This window comes from Geotrypetes seraphini, chromosome 2 (genome assembly GCF_902459505.1).
Source record: "Geotrypetes seraphini chromosome 2, aGeoSer1.1, whole genome shotgun sequence".
NCBI classification, from domain to species: domain Eukaryota; kingdom Metazoa; phylum Chordata; class Amphibia; order Gymnophiona; family Dermophiidae; genus Geotrypetes; species Geotrypetes seraphini.
Genome location: NC_047085.1, coordinates 448,643,708 through 448,661,056, shown reverse-complemented (window position 1 = coordinate 448,661,056; position 17,349 = coordinate 448,643,708). Strand labels below are relative to the sequence as shown.

The 17,349-nt window shown below is 44.8% G+C and overlaps 1 protein-coding gene across 6 annotated transcripts in view; it reads left to right on the top strand.

Annotated features, from left to right (window-relative positions):
* Positions 1-17,349, top strand: part of EPC1 (enhancer of polycomb homolog 1) — a 387,306-nt gene that overhangs the window by 210,340 nt on the left and 159,617 nt on the right. The window lies entirely within an intron of this gene.

Sequence of the window (17,349 nt, the reverse complement as noted above, 5' to 3'; positions counted from 1 at the left end):
GGAGAGCATTTTTAACTTACCTGAGCCACACATCGCTGTTGGAGGGTGTGTCACAATGCTTCCAGGGCGAGTCTTTTCTCCCTGATTTCAGTGATTCAGTTCCTAAGGCCAATGGCCACTCGGACTCAGATTGACCGAGTTGTAATTTAGATTCTATCCCACTTTTATCTCAGGGTACTCTATCTGAGTCATGGATGACTCTTGATTCAGTTTTAGGGATATTAAGCAAGGTGCCTCTGTGGTCTCTTATCAAAATGATTACACTTCTATACGTCAGCTGTTTAGGTCAGTCTGTTAACCATTTTATTATGAATGCAATCAAAGAATTGATGCGTGAAGTGCAGCCTTCCCCTTCTCAGCCATTCCATTTCTCAGACAATGTTTTTTCCAGCACACCAAGATATCACTACTCTAGTTATAGAGCAATGGGAGACCCCTGAAGTCTCTTTAAAGATAGTGAAAGACTTTATCCCATTGTCCCGTAGTATCAGCATCTGTTTGATCAGCTGAAGGTAGATTCTGCAGTGGCTTAGGTCACCAGGCGCACAGCCCTCCCTAGTGAAGGAGGAGTGATGCTAAAAAGATTCATTGGATAACAAACTATACATGTTTTTAAAGAAGCAGTTTGAAGTCCTGTCTTTTGGGCATCAAGGTGGCAGCAGCAGCCTCGTTTGCTGCACGGACCTGTCACACAAGACCTCTTGAGTTCCCTCAGTGGAGAAGGATGCCTGCTCCCAACTGGTGCTGGATGGGGTGGATTATGTGGCAGATGCCTTGTATGACCTTATTAGGGTCCTGGACAAAATCTCTGCATATGCGGTCTCTGCTCGGAGGATGCTCTGTATTAGTCAGTGGGTCCGCAACTTGGCTTCTAAAACAACCTTAAGCCGGCTGCCTTTCAAAGGAGAAATGCTTTTTGGGAAAGGCCTTGAGGAACTCATGGCCTGTGTAGTGGTCCACCGCCTGACAGCAGACCCCGCCACCCCCTGGGGGGAATTGGAGGAATTTTTGTCCTTTCCACCGATCCTGCCAAAATAATTCAATCTCCTCCAATCGGAGATTCTTCCAAGGGTACAGACAGCGCTATACAAATCCTAGGTGCCAACAGACCTCTGGGTCTCACGCCAATCCTTCCTACAAAAAGTCCCAATGACGCCAGGCTTGGAACTATATCTCTGCACATAGAGGTTGGTTGTCTGTGTTTTGGAGGGAATGGGATCTGATATCTTTGGACCAATGTGGACTGCACATTGTGCACGAGGGGCACAAGATAGAATTCTTTTGCCTCCCTCTTGATGAAAGAGCTGGAGAACAGATACCCGAAGTAGAATGGGGTTCAGGCAGATAATGGAAGTGTTGCTGAAAGAAAGGATAGTGTACTTCCTTGAATCTAATGGGTTACAGGATCCAAGGCAACATGGCTTTACAAAAGGTAAATCGTGCCAAACAAACCTGATTGAATTTTTTGATTGGGTGACCAGAGAGCTGGATCGATGACATATGCTAGATGTAATTTACTTGGATTTCAGCAAAGCCTTTGATACAGTTCCTCATAGGAGGCTGTTGAACAAACTTGAAGGGCTGAAGTTAGGACCCAAAGTGGTGAACTGGGTCAGAAACTGGCTGTCGGGACAGACGCTAGAGGGTGGTGGTTAATGGAAGTCACTCGAAGGAAGGAAAGGTGACTAGTGGAGTCCCTCAGGGTTCGGTGCTGGGGCCAATCCTGTTCAATATGTTTGTGAGTGACATTGCTGAAGGGTTAGAAGGAAAAGTGTGCCTTTTTGCAGATGATACCAAGATTTGTAACAGAGTAGACACCGAAGAGGGAGTGGTAAAATATGAAAAAGGATCTGCAAAAGTTAGAGGAATGGTCTAATGCCTGGCAACTAAAATTCAATGCAAAGAAATGCAGAGTAATGTATTTGGGGATTAATAATAGGAAGGAACCGTATATGCTGGGAGGAGAGAAGCTGATATGCACGGACGGGGAGAGGGACCTTGGGGGTTATAGTGTCCGAAGATCTAAAGGCGAAAAAACAGTGTGACAAGGCAGTGGCTGCTGCCAGAAGGATGCTGGGCTGTATAAAGAGAGGCGTAGTCAGTAGAAGGAAGAAGGTGTTGATGCCCCTGTACAGGTCATCGGTGAGGCCCCACTTGGAGTATTGTGTTCAGTTTTGGAGACCGTATCTGGCGAAAGACGTAAGAAGACTTGAGGCGGCCAAGAGGAGGACGACAAAAATGATAGGAGGCTTGTGCCAGAAGACATATGAGGAGAGACTGGAAGCCCTGAATATGTATACCCTAGAGGAAAGGAGAGACAGGGGAGATATGATTCAGACGTTCAAATACTTGAAGGGAATTAACGTAGAACAAAATCTTTTCCAGAGAAAGGAAAATGGTAAAACCAGAGGACATAATTTGAGGTTGAGGGGTGGTAGATTCAGGGGCAATGTTAGGAAATTCTACTTTACGGAGAGGGTAGTGGATGCCTGGAATGCGCTCCCAAGAGAGGTGGTGGAGAGTAAAACTGTGACTGAGTTCAAAGAAGCGTGGGATGAACACAGAAGATTTAGAATCAGAAAATAATATTAAATATTGAACTAGGCCAGTACTGGGCAGACTTGCAGGTCTGTGTCTGTGTATGGCCGTTTGGTGGAGGATGGGCAGGGGAGGGCTTCAATGGCTGGGAGGGTGTAAGTCTTAACAGAGATTTCGGCAGTTGGAACCCAAGCACAGTACCGGGTAAAGCTTTGGATTCTTGCCCAGAAATAGCTAAGAAGAAAAAAATTTAAAAAAAAAAAAAAATTTAATTGAATCAGGTTGGGCAGACTGGATGGACCATTCGGGTCTTTATCTGCCATCATCTACTATGTTACTATGTTACTCCTTATTCTTCATCGTGCCCAAGAAAGGCACAGAAAACTATAGAAGCCCATCCTGGATCTCAAGGTGGTCAATGTGTTTTTGAAGATTTCTCGTTCCCACATGGAAACACTCGGTTGGTTGTGGCAGTTGGTGGCTCCCAAAGAATTCTTGGTGTCTCTGGATTTGACAGAGGCCTATCTTCATATTAATGAAACACTAACAAGGTACAGAAGATGATGAAGTGAGGTAAACTGGAAACATCCACATTGGCTAAACACCCCACTTCCGAGTGTCCAATTTGTGAAGAGGTCTAGAGGGTGGGTCTTAAACACCATTATATCCCAGAGATCAATCCAGAGACTTGTAGGTTATGTCCATCTTCTAGCAAGTAGAAATAGAAAGAAGAGCTCTGTAATAAGGGTCCTGAGCCACAGCTAGTGAATAACATGGGAACAAAGTTTGTCCCTATCCCCGTGGGCTCTGTCTCCATCCCTGCCCTGTTCCCACAGGCTTTATCCCCTTCCCTGTGGACTCTGTCCTACAAAAGCCTTGAACACATATATATTTAAATATTTTTATTAAAGTATAAAAAGGGACAACGTTCTGTACAGCTGTAAGTAAATCACAAATAGAGCCTTCCATTTTGATTTGGTTTTAGTATAGCTTTGCCAAAGATTCAATTGCCTATGTTTTTACATCATCTGCGAAGATAGTTGGATTGTGTTTTAGACATGGGTGTAGAAGAGAACCAACACAGTGTGGTGGATAAACAGGAAAATAAGTGCCTATTAAATACTGGAAATGCTCCTTGATGTCAGCCATGATAAATGAATCTGTTGTATTAACACTTAAGATGCTTGAGTAACTGGGCGTTTGATGGAAAGATGTTGCACGTAGTAGGAATTTGATTAGCAAACAAGATATAAATTGTCATTTAACAGTAGTTCATTTACATCCAAAAGCAGTTTCTACAGTCTTTTTTTTTTTTTTTTTTTTTTTTAAATCATTGAATTCAGTTGCCAGTTTTATAGATGCTGTTCCATCTAGTTGGAACAGCCTGTTTAAAACTAGTCTCAATTAGAGAATGACATGGGGGACACATGTTTCCATCACTGTAGGGTTTGTCCTCATCTCTGCCCTGTGGGTACCCACTGATACCCATCCCTGTGTCATTCTCTAGCCACAGCCTCTCATCAGTATTCTCGATATCTCAGCAGGTGGATGGAAATAGCCTGTGCAGGTGTCTATCTTATGCTGGCTTCTGTCCTGTTTCCTGAGGCCTAGTTGAGCAGAATATAGATTGCCATTTGCCCATTTGGCCAGGGGTATATCTGATGATGTCAGGTCCTCCTCCTATCACTGCATTTGTTGTTCCTGTGGTGAAGCTGGCTTGCTTTCTCTTAAAAAAAATTCCTCCTGGACATGACGCAATGAGCGAGTGAGGACGGTCCCTTGCTTGCTCTGGGCAACCCAGCTAACTTTACTATTATCGTTGGACTTATTCAGCCCACCGGCGATTGTGCTGCCCTTTTAGAGGCTCCTCAATATATGGACAGGTACATTACTCGATCCCAGAACTCTATGACGTCTAAATCTGCCAGGAAAGATTGCGACCGTGTGCAGCCTGCTGAAGGCAAGATGGCAGCTAGTCCCGTGGCGGCAGTGTCGCACCTTACAGAGGCAGCCTTGAGCGACATTAAAGAGGCAGCCTTGAGCGACATTAATGAGGCAATAGCATAAGTCCTGGGTCCGAAAATGGAGCAGTTATCCTCTCAAATAACACATATTGAAAGCATCTTATCGGCGGCAATGGTGCGCACTGCAGAGTTAGAGCAGCACGTATCAATGCTCGAGGATTCTTCATTGACACACGCGGTGGATCTGATGACGTTTTAGGCGCAACTTAACACCCAAAAGGAGAAAATGGAGGATCTAGAAAATAGATTGCGACGTTTCAACTTGCGAATAATGGGCATACCTGAAACTATCTCAGATCGTCTTCTGTTGGATGTACTGGAGCATTGGTTGTAAGATGAACGGGCACATCGCCTTGGGCCTCGAACGGGCTTGGAGACTCGCCCTTGGATAGTCATCATAAAAATCCTTAACTTTCGCCATAAGGTGGAACTCCTTCAACAATACTGGGCTAAGAGGGATACGCTGAAGAATGATGGAATGTCTGTACGAATTAGTCAGGACTTTTCTGTTGCACTACAGGAAAAAACGGAAGCCTTATTATCCCCTGTGTACCAAGCTAGTGGACCTTAAACAGCGTTTTCAATTCAGTTATCCAGCTCTCCTCAGGGTCCACCATAATGGTACCTGGAAATCGTTCCATACTCCTGAGGCAGCGGAGATTTCATAAATACGTTAAGTGGTGCCTCCTCTGGGGAAGTATGACTGTTCTCTTTCACTGTTTTGGACCTTAGCAATCCTTGGAAAGTGTTTTTCTTTTCCTGTATTATTGTTCTGGTGCGTTATTAATCCTGTTGCATTCTAGGGGCTGAAAATTGCTATTAGCTGGGGAAGCCCCTCAGTTTAGCGTCATATCGTGACTCATATCTTTCATGGTAGGGATATTTGAGGATACATGTTGGGGTTGGGGGGGTTTAGCTTTTGGGGAGCAGCAGCAGTGGCATCTTTGTTGATTTGTGCATTGATACTGGGTTTGGTGGGGTCTAAGTGTGTTGTTGTGGGGTTGGGTGTGCTGTGTGGTGGGGTCGTGCTCATTGGGTCTTGGGGTGAGGCTGGGCGCCCGGAGACTCTTGTTTCTTTGCTATTAGATGGGTGTTGGTTCAATAGTGGAGTAGTCTATGGGTGACCGACCACTCCGAATAATATCTTGGAATGTGTCTGGTGTCACATCCCTTGTTAAACGAACTAAAATCCTGTCTCAACTAAAACATTATTGTGCCGATATCGCCTGTATCCAGAAGACTCGGCTCACTGATAAGGAGCATAAAAAATTATAAAGGAGTTTGGTGGGAGATTTACATTATGCTTCCTCCCCTGGAAAAGGGGTTGGGGTTGCTATTCTTATTCGAAAGGGATTGGCATGTGAAGTACAAGTACAATGGCGCGACCCTCAGGGCAGATACTTACTGGTGAGGGTGGTAATCCCAAGCGCTCACTATCTCGAGTGCTGGACTTATTAGATGAGTTTCATATCTATTCTGGCTTGACCCTGAATAAGCAGAAGTCATTGGCACTTACCACCACGCTGGAAGTGAGTGAGATATGGAGAGATGACTTCCCTTTACAATGGGCATCCGAAAATTTAGTGTATTTAGGGGTAAAAATTCCACAAGACTTGACCAAACTGTTCGGTTTAAATATGTTGCCCTTGCTTCGCCATACAGAAGTCACCTTGCATAATTGGCGAGCTTTCCCTCTCCGGTCACATAGCTTTATATAGGTACTGCAGTGGCTTTATTTATTACAAATGTTTCCTTTAATGATATCTCAGCGTCATATTGCCCAACACTCGACTCAATTGTCAGCCTTCTTGTGGCAAGGTAAACGGACTCAGATTTTGTTATCTAAATTGATGTTGCCTAAAGATCAAGGGGCGTTTGGATTGCTAAGCATTTCTAGATTTAACCTCGCTAGTCAATTACAACATATCCATGACTGGTTCTGTAACGCAGCACATTTTTGTTTGCCTGCGGTGGAGTGTTCCCTTTATGGCCCTATCATTTTAGTTACCTCCTTCATGTCAAAAAGTTACCTGCTTTACCGCAGCTGCAGATGGATCCTTTCCTGCCGGCCATGCATAAAGCCTGGAGGATGGTGTGTGGGCTTCTAAAAATTTCACCACAGCGTACCACATCTCCCTATAGTGGGTAATGGGGACTTTCAGCCTAGTATTGTTTCCTCTTCCTTTCAACGTTGGTCACAATGTGGCCTTCAATATGTGTCTCAAGTAGTGACCTTGGATGGATCACCACTCCCATTTGCAGAACTTCGAGAGGCATGCCATCTGCCGGTCACGGACTGGTTTGCTTACAGACAACTACATCACTATTTGACAGAGTTGACCCCAACAGTGCTACAGGAGAACATTCAGGAAAAGTTGACGGAGGCGGTTTGTCTCACGGCACAGGTCCCTATACCACTGAAATTTCATCATAAGTTTTATGTCGACTGGCCCAGAAATGGACTCAAGACTTAAATGTTACTATTACTGCTGATATGATTAAGAAAGGCGTTTGCTTAGGCAATAAATACATACATAAAGCCATAGAGGAGAGGAACTATACATTTTTACTGCACCGAATAGAGCCTATAAAATGCGAATAAGTGCAGGACACTGTTGTGCTAAATGTGTCCATCTCCAGGCCAATCTTGGCCATATGTTCTGGACTTGTCCTTTTGTTTCTCGCTTTTGGATGCAGTTCATGACCTATGTAGCGCATCTTTGGGGATGTTCCTGGCGACTTCTTCCAAATTTTCTCTTCACTCTACAAGTCAGATTTCACCCTGCTCGACCAGGCTGTTCAGCATTTCTTCGGAAAACTGTACTGTTGGACTGGAAAAGTATTTTGATGCAGTGGCTCTCGGCACAGCCTCCAACCATCCCTCAGTGGAGATCCCTAATGTTAAATCAAGTATTGTTGGAGAGGCGGGACATTGCTGATTTGACCTCTCGTGCAGGACAGTTGTTCCAACAATGCTAGACGCCCTTCAGCACCATACTTACGCCATCTTTTCGGCAACAATTATGGGATCACTAATGTTGACCTTGTGTGATTTTGATTTTACCTCACAGATGTACCATGTTTAGTTCTGCTGCTGCTGCTCCCAGGGTGGGGGGGAGGAGGGTTGGATATGAATCTTTGTGTGTAACTCATTGCTGTTCTTTGTTGTGCTGAGTTGTTGTTTTTTGTTTAATAAAAGTCTCTTTAAAAAATAAAATAAAGGATCTTAAACAGCTTAGAAGGAGCCGTTAGCAGCAGGATCCAGCTTAGGCAGCTATTTATGGCACTAGTCTCTTCCTTTGCTAGCAGTGGTTTCCCAATATCTGTCATCTTGGTGTAAGTATCAGCCATTCCTTTCTGGCAGAAACTGTGAAGCACTACTCCTGATGTGAGAATCAGAGAGTAGAGTCAGGCCCTTGTGTGGCCTGTCATGCAGCTTCTGATGCCCCCCTCACTGTGTGGATTAGCAGCGCTGGCTTTAATAGGACCATGGGATGAAATTTTGTTGGCTTCCACGGTATTGCGCTCAGATGATGTGTATGCGCTAGTATTTGGTTCTTTTGGCAATTTTGGGCAGAGCTCTTCTCAGATGGTTTCTGACCCTTTTGGCGGGTTGGCGGACTTTGGTGAGGCAGTTGGTGTTCTTTGGGGCAGTCTTCCTTGGATACTTCCATTTTCTTTCTTTTTTCTTTGTCTCAATTTTTTCCATTAGCAAGCAATAACAGGTAGTTTGCTCATAATTATAGTCCACAACTTGGGGGGGGGGTGCAAGAGAGAAAAATCAATGGGAATTGGAAAATTTTATACCTGTTAGCCTAACAAATAGAGCAGAATTGGATACTCCATTTTCTCCAGATATGTCTTCATCATACATATGAAGCCTTTCGATTGAAGCGCCCTTCTCTTAGCATTTTTTCATCCTCCTCTGGAGGGTTTGGTAGATTAATTAGTTGAAGAGGGCGCATGTGGATGCTCCTAGGGATATCTATGAGCTTTCTTTGCCATCAGATCATGAGTCTGAAGCTCTGGAGGAGGATGAGCTCCCGCCTGAGGATGGGGATGACCCTACCATGGCTAGGTTTTTCCAGAGGTGGAGATGCTAAACATTTCGAATCCTAAGCTTGTTTGTTTGGAGACTAGTTCTCATCCCATGATATCAGGCTGTAAGAAGAATTCAAAAATCTTCCATATTTGTGCTCTAATGCGAGTTCTTATATCAGCCCAGTGGTCAACCCCCCCCTCCCCAATTCAGGTCTGCGGATGGCTAGAGCTATAGCTTGTCTTTACCCTCTGCAATCATTTGCCTAATGTGGACTCTCCAATCATTTGCTTAACGTGGACTCTTTGTTGACAGTGGTGACCATGAAGACTACTCTTCCAGTTGAGTGTGGTACAACCCTCAAGAATGTTCTGGATCACAAGCTAGAGGCTTTCTTTGAGGTGGCGGCTTTGTGTTTGCAGGCCATGATTTGTGGATCTTGTGCTGCCTGGGCTTGCTTCCGTACCTATAGGCTTGTCTAGCCTATTTGGCGGATTTACTGTATGATTTGCTTTGAGCCTCGGCTAAGGAGATGTCTCTAGCTGTCAATGCTTGGGGATGGCTCTGGCTTCGCCACTGTACAGACGACTCGGTCTCTAAATCAGGCTTACATGCCTCCCATTTCAGGAAAAGCTGCTTATTGGGGACTATTTGGGGACTTGAAAGGCCAGCGTTTGCCAGAGGATAAATCTAAGACCTCCTTCCAATATTTTTGAAATCTTGCTTTCAGCTTAAGTGGTATTGCTTTCATGGGGGATACACTCTTCCACTCCTAATTCCAGGGCTTTCCCAGTGATGAGTTACAGACCCACTCCTTGGGTGTCCTTGTCAGGACATCTTTCCTTGTTTCTCAAAGAATGTGCCAGGATCATTTCAGACCAGTGGGTCTTAGAGGTAGTCCAGGATGGCTACAAATTAGTTTGCTCACAGATTTATTTATTTTTTTCTTGGTGGTCCCCATGCAAAGTTCCTGCCAAATTTTAGCATTACTCTATTTAGCAGTCCCAAAAAAGGGGTGGGTGCCTTCTGCCTAGTTCTCGATCTCAAGCACTTAAACAGGTCCATGAAGGTCTACCACTTTTGGATGGAAACCTTGCACTCTGTCATTGCATCAGTATGACCCGGTTAATTTCTGATGTTCCTGGACCTCAAGGAGGCATATTTCCACATTCATTTGTCCTCCACATCAGCATTTTATTTGCTTCTCTGTGCTAGGGGAACATGATCAGTTTTGGACAATACCCTTTGGGTTCATGACAGCACTGAGGTCTTAGAGAGTCATTGTAGTGGAAGCCTTTTTATATCGGATGGAGATTTGAGTACACCCTTACCTGGATGACTGGTTGATTTGGACATCCTCCTTCCAGGAAAGCGAGAAGTCTATGGCCAGAGTTTCTACTCTGCTTCAGTCCCTGGGATGGGTAGTCAATCTTTCTATCTGATGCAAACTCAGTCCTTTGAGTATCTTGGCGTTGTCTTTGATACCAAGAAGGGGGAGAATGCTTCTTCCAGAAGTGTGTTGGCAGCAAATCATGGCTCATTTGTCCAGTCTGCTGCAGATACCTGCTTCTTGTGCATGTGATTACATGCAAGTCTTCAGCTTAATGGCCTCCACCTTGATGTCCTTCCATGGATTAGGCTCTCTAATGACCTGCTGCAATCTATATTGCTTAATCATTGGTCCCCAATGTCCACTGACTGATTTGTTCGCCTGCCGTGGACTGCCCAGGTGAGGTTCAGTGTGTATTGGTGGTTGAGCCTTATTATTCTGGGGAGAAGGTTCTCCTTGGAGACTTCAGACTGGATAACGGTGACAATGGATGCTAATCTCTCTGGTTGGGGAGCCCACTGTCGGGGCCAGACAGCCCAGAGGCTGTGGTAACAGGTGGAAGCATTCTGGTCGATCAAGCGCTTGGAATTGAGAACTATCAGAGAGGCCTTGCAGTTCTCCCTTCTTTTGGAGGAGAGAGCGGTTCAAGTTTTGTCCAACATTGCAATAGCAGCAGCCTATTTAATTCATAAGGGAGGCACGAAGAGTGCTCCTCTGGCTTGTGAGGTGTAGCTCCTCTATCTGTGAGCAGAAAACCATCTCTCTATACTTTCTGCAGCACACATTGTGGGTGCACTGAATGTGTACAGGCAGATTACCTCAGCAGACACCTGTTGGACGTGGGAGCTATCTGAGGAGACTCCATTCTGGACTTGAGGGCTACAGGGAGCAATGCCAAAGTTCCTAAGATCTTCAGCAGGCAGAGGGAAGGGGCTCCAAGATCATAGGTGCTCTTCTGCAGCGTTGGCCATTGGATTCTCTCCTCTGTCTCTCCCCAGTAGATGATGATTGTCATGGTACTTCACAGCATTGTCATTGGGGCATGGTGGTTCTGGTGGCCTTGATATACGGATATTGTCTGCCTGTGTGTTGCCAGTCATGTTTGCCTTTAGATACATCGGGGTTTCTCTTGAGGAGAGTCCTGTTCAAATGGAAGATCCCTCCCCCATTGGTCTTACTGCATGGTTCCTGAGAGGTTGTGATTGAGAAAGAGGGTTTATTGCAAAGATGTCATCACCACTCTGCTTCAGGCCAGGAAGAGAGGTCAACTTCTGTGCCTTGTACCAGCGTTTAGAGGGCATTTGATTCTTAGTGTTCCTCAGCATATCTTTCACAGTTTTGGGCCTCTTTGGTGCATGTGCTCATCTTCCTGTAGGAGGATCTTCAGAAAGGGCTCTCTTTGAGCTCCGTGAAGGTACAGGTGGTGGTCTTTGGCATGCTTCTGGGTATGTGGTCAATTTCTGATGACGAATTAACCATTTTCACCCTCCTAAGTGGGCATATTTTCCAGCTTGGGGTCTTAACCGTGTTCTCCATGTGCTGTAGAAAGTTCATTTCAGGCCTCTGGTTAAGTTCACTATGAAGAATCTTGCTCTCAAGACAGTTTTTCTCTTGGCTTTTACTTCATCCAGGAAGATCACTGAGTTGCTGGTCTTTCACACTGGGACCTGTTACTCCTTTTCTCGGAGGCAGGGGTTTCAATTAGGCTGGCCTAAGGTGGTTTTTACCTTCCATCTGATCCAGCCAATTTCGCTTCCGGCTTTCCGCATGGAAGATCATCCAATGGCATATCTTTTATTTCACTGTTTGCAAGTTCTCAGTGTCTCAATTGCATATGTGGAGGATAGTTAGTCCAGAGGCCTGTTGCAAAATTGATGAGTGGTGTTTTCGGTTTTTTTCCAATTCGTTATTCATTTTTTTAAAATAAGTGTAACAGCATTTATAACATTTTAAACTCAAATACAACACTTAATATTCTGTTAAAATCCATATCAGAATTATGTCCCTCCTCTCCCCTAATCAATAACATTCTTTAAATTCAAGAAAACCTACCATAAACCCCATTCCTATATACCTTATTTAATATTCAAATCAAAAAACCCTTCCCCCTTCCCCCATCCTGGATGTGCATTTTTAAGGGGAAAAATAATATTAATCATTACAATATTTTGTTAATGGCTCCCAAATCTCCTGAAATTTTCTAAAATTTCCCTGCTGTGTGGCTATTGTCCTTTCCATTTTATAAATGTAACATAAAGAGTTCCACCAGAAACTGTAATTAAGTCTCTTCCAATTTTTCCAATTACTCGTAATCTGTTGTATGGCAACCCCTGTCATAATAAGTAGAAGCTTGTTATTCTTAGCCCTCATTGACATGCCCAAACAGCACAATATCATACGATAATGCCACTGGATTTTCCAAAATACAATTTATGGGTGGTTTTTTTTGTCATAAATCGTATAGGGACAGACTTAGAGACCTTTATATGTATAATCCGGAATAGAAAATAACACAGGGACAAATTTTTTCCCCATCCCTGCAGGAACTCTATTTTCCTATCCCGGCAAGTTCCTTTCCTGTCTCTGCCCCATTCCTGCCCCATTCTGTCTTTGTCTGCACAAGCTTCAAACACTTTAAAATCGTAAGTGGTTGAGGCTTGTGTGGTTAAGGCAGAGCTTACAGGAATGGGACAGGGTTAACAACAAAACTCGCCGGGATGGGAAAGGGAAGTTGAGTTCCTGTGGGGATGGGGAAAAATGTCATTCTCTACTCTGGAAGTAAAACAGGAGAGAGGGATATGATAGAGACGTTTTAATTAGAGAAAGGCACGGGGACAAATTTTTCCCTGTCCCCGCGGGAACTCATTTTCCTGTCCCATTCTCGTGAGTTCTTTTCCTGTCCCTGCCTCATTCCTGCAACCTCCATCCTCATCTGCACAAGCCTCAAACACTTTAAAATCCTAAGTGTTCGAGGTTGTGCGGTTAAGGCAGAGCTTACAGGAATGGGACAGGGACAGCAACAAAACTTGTGGGGATGGGACAGGGAAATTGAGTTCCTGCAGGGACAGGGAAAATTTGTCCCCGTATCATTCTCTAGTTTAAATATCTCTGTGGAATTAATGTACAGAAGGTGAGACTTTTTCAAAGGAAGAAAAGCTCCAGAAGGAGGGGGCATAGGATGAAGTTAAGAGGTGATAGGCTTAGGAGTAATCTAAGGAAATACTTCTTTACAATTAGGGTGGGTAGATGCATGGAGTAGTCTCGTAGAGATGCATGGAGTAGTCTCGTAGAGATGATGGAGACAGACTGTGTCTGAATTCAAGAAAGCGTGGGACATGCATGTGGGATCTCTTAGGGGAGAGATGGAGATAGTGGATGCTGCAGGTGGGAAGACTGGATGGGCCTTTTGGCCTTTATCTGCCATCATGTTTCTATGTTTCTGTAAGAATAAGAACTTAATGGCCATACTGGGTCAGACCAATGTCTATCTAGCCCAGTGTCCTGTTTCCACAGTGGCCAATCCAGGTCACAAGTACTTGCAAAACCTCCAAAAGTAGTAATATTCCATGCTACCAATCCAATGTTAAGCATTGGCTTCCTGCAAGTCTGTTTCAAAAGCAGACTATGGACTTTTCCCACATGAATTTATCCAAACCTTTTTTAAAACCCATCTACGTTTCCTGCTATTACCACATCCTCTGGGAACACGTTCCAGAGCTTAACTATTCTTTGGCTTAACAAAAAAAAAAAATTTCCTCTTAACTGGTTTCAAGTATTCCCCTGTAACATTGAGAATCCCGTAGTCTTTCTAATTTTTGATGAAGTAGAAAATCAATTCACTTGTACCTGTTCTATACCACTCAAGATTTTGTAGACTTAATCATATCTCCCCTCAGCTGTCTCTTTTCCAAGCTGAAGCCGACCGCAACCATAAATACCTTGCAGCAGAGGAGCGTCGGGCCAGCAGCATTCACAGGCTGCTTTGCAGCCTTCTCGCTGGGGCCATCTGTGTCTCGTGTTACTGATGACATCATCAGTACACAGACGGCCCCAGTGAGAAGGCTGCAAAGCAGCCTGTGAGTGCTGCTGGCCCCACGCTCCTCTGCTGCAAGGTATTTATGGTTGCGGTCGGTGGGGATCGGTTGGGAGGGAAGGATGGAGGGTCAGCGGGGGTTCGGCGGCGGGGTGGGGGGGAAGCGCTGCTGCCAGTGACTAGGGCTTATTTTCAGGGTAGGTCTTATTTTCAGGGAAACATGGTAGTTGCTCCTCTTTGAGCCTTTTTCTAATTCTGCTTAGGTACAGTGACCAGAATTGAAAGCAGTACTGAAGGTGAGGTCAAACTATGGAGTGATACTAATGACTTCAGGTGTTATCATTTCTTCGTCCTCTATGCTGGTCTCAGAAAAGGTGAATGCGACAATTTCTCGGTGGCTTAATAAGACGATTTCCTTGGCGTACCTTCTAGAGATCTTAATATTCACTCCACTAGGATTCAAGCTGTCTTTTGCAGAGGAGCAGGCAGTTACTATTGATTAATTCTTTAGCTCTTCTACATGGTCTTTGGCACATGTTTCTGAAACATTATCGGCTAGATTTCTTGGCCAGGGCAAAGTGGCTTTTGGAGCTTCGCTCCTGTCAGCAAGGATTGCTGTTTTCCACACTACGTGAAGACTGCTTTTTTACATCACACACGTTTCTAGATTGATCTCTGGAACATAATTGAAGGAAAAAATAATTGTTTCATGATAAAGGTGAGCTCTGATCCCTTTCTTGTGCAGGGAGACCACCACTACCATCATGACCTTTGAAAAGGTCATTGGAGTCATGGAGATGCTGAATGGCATTGCTATAAACTGGAAATGTTGATTCAACATAGTGAAGAAGAAGAAGAAGAAACGCTAATGCAGAGGCCAAATGAGATTATGTGGATAAGCTTCTGTTAAGTCCAGGATGTAAAGAATTCCCCCCTGCTAGACCACTATGATGGCTGAACCGTTGAATGAATAGGTGTTTGTTGTTGACCTGTTTGAGGGCAAGAGAAACTGCCTCTCCCTCCCTTTCTTGGAGATGATGACCTGTTTGAGGGCAAAAGAAACTGCCTCTCCCTCCCTTTCTTGGAGATGATGAAATAAAGGAAATACCAGTCTGTATTACCTCTTGACACCAGCACTGGAAACACTGCACCAATGCTCTGAAATGAGTGAAGCATTAACTACACCGCTTCCTTCTTTACTGGAGAGCTGCAAGGGGACTCCAAGAAAGAATCTGCAACTGGAGAGGCAAATTCTAAATTGTACCATCTCAAACAATATCCAACACCCACTGGTCTTTTATGATGATGGTCCACTTCTTATGTGAGACAGTGGGGAGTAGACTGGCAACCCATGATTGGGTAATATGGGAAGCAGTGGGAGCATAAGGGGTTTGGGGACAAAAATACTGTACTATCTGCTGAAACATAGACTTAATAAAGTCGTGAGATTTATTTATTTAATTTGTTTTCTATTCCATTTTCCCCAAAGAGCTCAGAACAGGTTAATTGTTCTAGATTATACTTTTTTGAGTCCTGAAACTTTATTCATGATTGAGACTGTCTATCAGAGCCCCGAGGCCAATCCTCTGCAGGAGCTTCTTGACTCTCAAATCCTTTGCTAAGTCTTCCAAATCTTCCTTAAAGAGAAGTTTTCCATTATGGGGAGCCTTGTCAAGCACTGTTTAGATGCTGCATCTGCAGCCCAGTGGCAGAGCTGCAGCAGTCGGGCTGTATCCACAAGAGCCATCTGTTTAGCTGAAGCACATATATCACACAGCGAATCTGCCAGATAAGCCAGTCCCGTCTGTCATGGAGACTCATGAAATTGGATGTCTCCCACTCCGCAAGGGAATCCTCTGACTGTTGCGCCCAGCTAAGACACACCTGAGCAGCATATGAACTGGAAATTTCCACATAGAGATAAGTCTGCCACCTCAAAGAAAAACTGTAGTGAAGATTCCAGCTTGCAATCTTGGATATCTTTCAACACAGTATCCCCTTCAACAGGGATGATGATGGTCTTGGTGACTGCAGTCACTATCTAATCCACTTTGGACCATTTCAACTTGTCCGGTTCCTTGGAGGAGAGAGGATACATGCCGAATATCACCCAAGCCACTTTCAGCCTCTGCAGACCACTGAGTGGAAATCCACTCCTGTATGGCCTCGTGAATGGGAAATGACCTGGAAGGCTGCTTGGTGCTCATCTTCGTATTAGGTGCTACCTGATTGGCTACGTCCAGGGTGACATTGTTAAGCCTGAATGATAAAGGAGGACAACTCCTTGCCGAACACTTGGACCATCATAGGATTGTTCACCAAGTCTGGAAGAAGTTTTCCCTCTTCAGGTCCTCAAGCAGGGGAACAGAGCCCAAAAGCGCTGAACTCCCTGCCTCAGAAGGGCCCAGGGAGGAAGGGGCAGCAATTGTCTTCCTCACAGCCTCCTCTAACCAATTCACTAGGAAGGGGGAACTAACCCAAACTGAGACTCCTGAAAAACAAGCAGAAGGCTAAGATCCGATAGCATGGTCTGTTTCCCCAGTGACCCTCTGGGCCTGGCATAGGAGAAAGGCTTGGTTCAATAATAAACTCAGGAGAAGAACTTCCCAACCTTTCCTGGGAATCCAGCAGCCCTACACCTGCAGAATATGAGCCCTGAGAGAAAATACGCTGCCCTACGAACTCCGGCAGAGAGATGCAGCCTGCCTGCTGTTTTGAGGCTGACCCAGCACCATGTGTGCTGAACATGGGAGCTCCTATGGCAGAGATGGCTGCTGCTTCAGATCACACAGCTGCTATGAAGGAAATCTGAACCAAATTTGCAGGACCCTCAGGATCCTTGTTCCAGACACAATAGTTGCACTGCCCTAATGCTCTTAGCCGCTTTGTTTCAGCAGGAATAGCATTTTGCCAATTCAGCTGCCATTAGCAAGCATGTGACAATGGCTCTGGAGTGCCCAAATGCTACCTCCTCATGAGGGAAAACACTCACAGCTTGAGTAGTGCTATGGTGGTGTTTTGGGTTTGTTTGTTTTTTTTAAGTACTCATGGTTGCCAGAGAAGAGAGTCCCAGTGCTTTGGAACCCTGCCCTTGCTGCTTTGGTAGGAAATACCCATCTCTGCTAGAGCCTCTATTTTTTGTTCTGTTTTTTGCCCTGGGTTTCAGGCTCCCTTGTTGTTGTTGTTGTTTTTAATTGTGAGGAGGGAGTACAGAGTAGACAGCCCATTAGGGGATAAGAGAGAGCAAATGGGAGGCAGAGTAGTGATCTTGCCTAACTCCCAGGCTCAACAGAATTGTGAAATCCAAAACAGGAGCCTAGCAGCAGATAAAATCAGGAGCGAGGTAAGATCTGTCCATCCTCCTGTTGGAGATAGAGAATAGTGA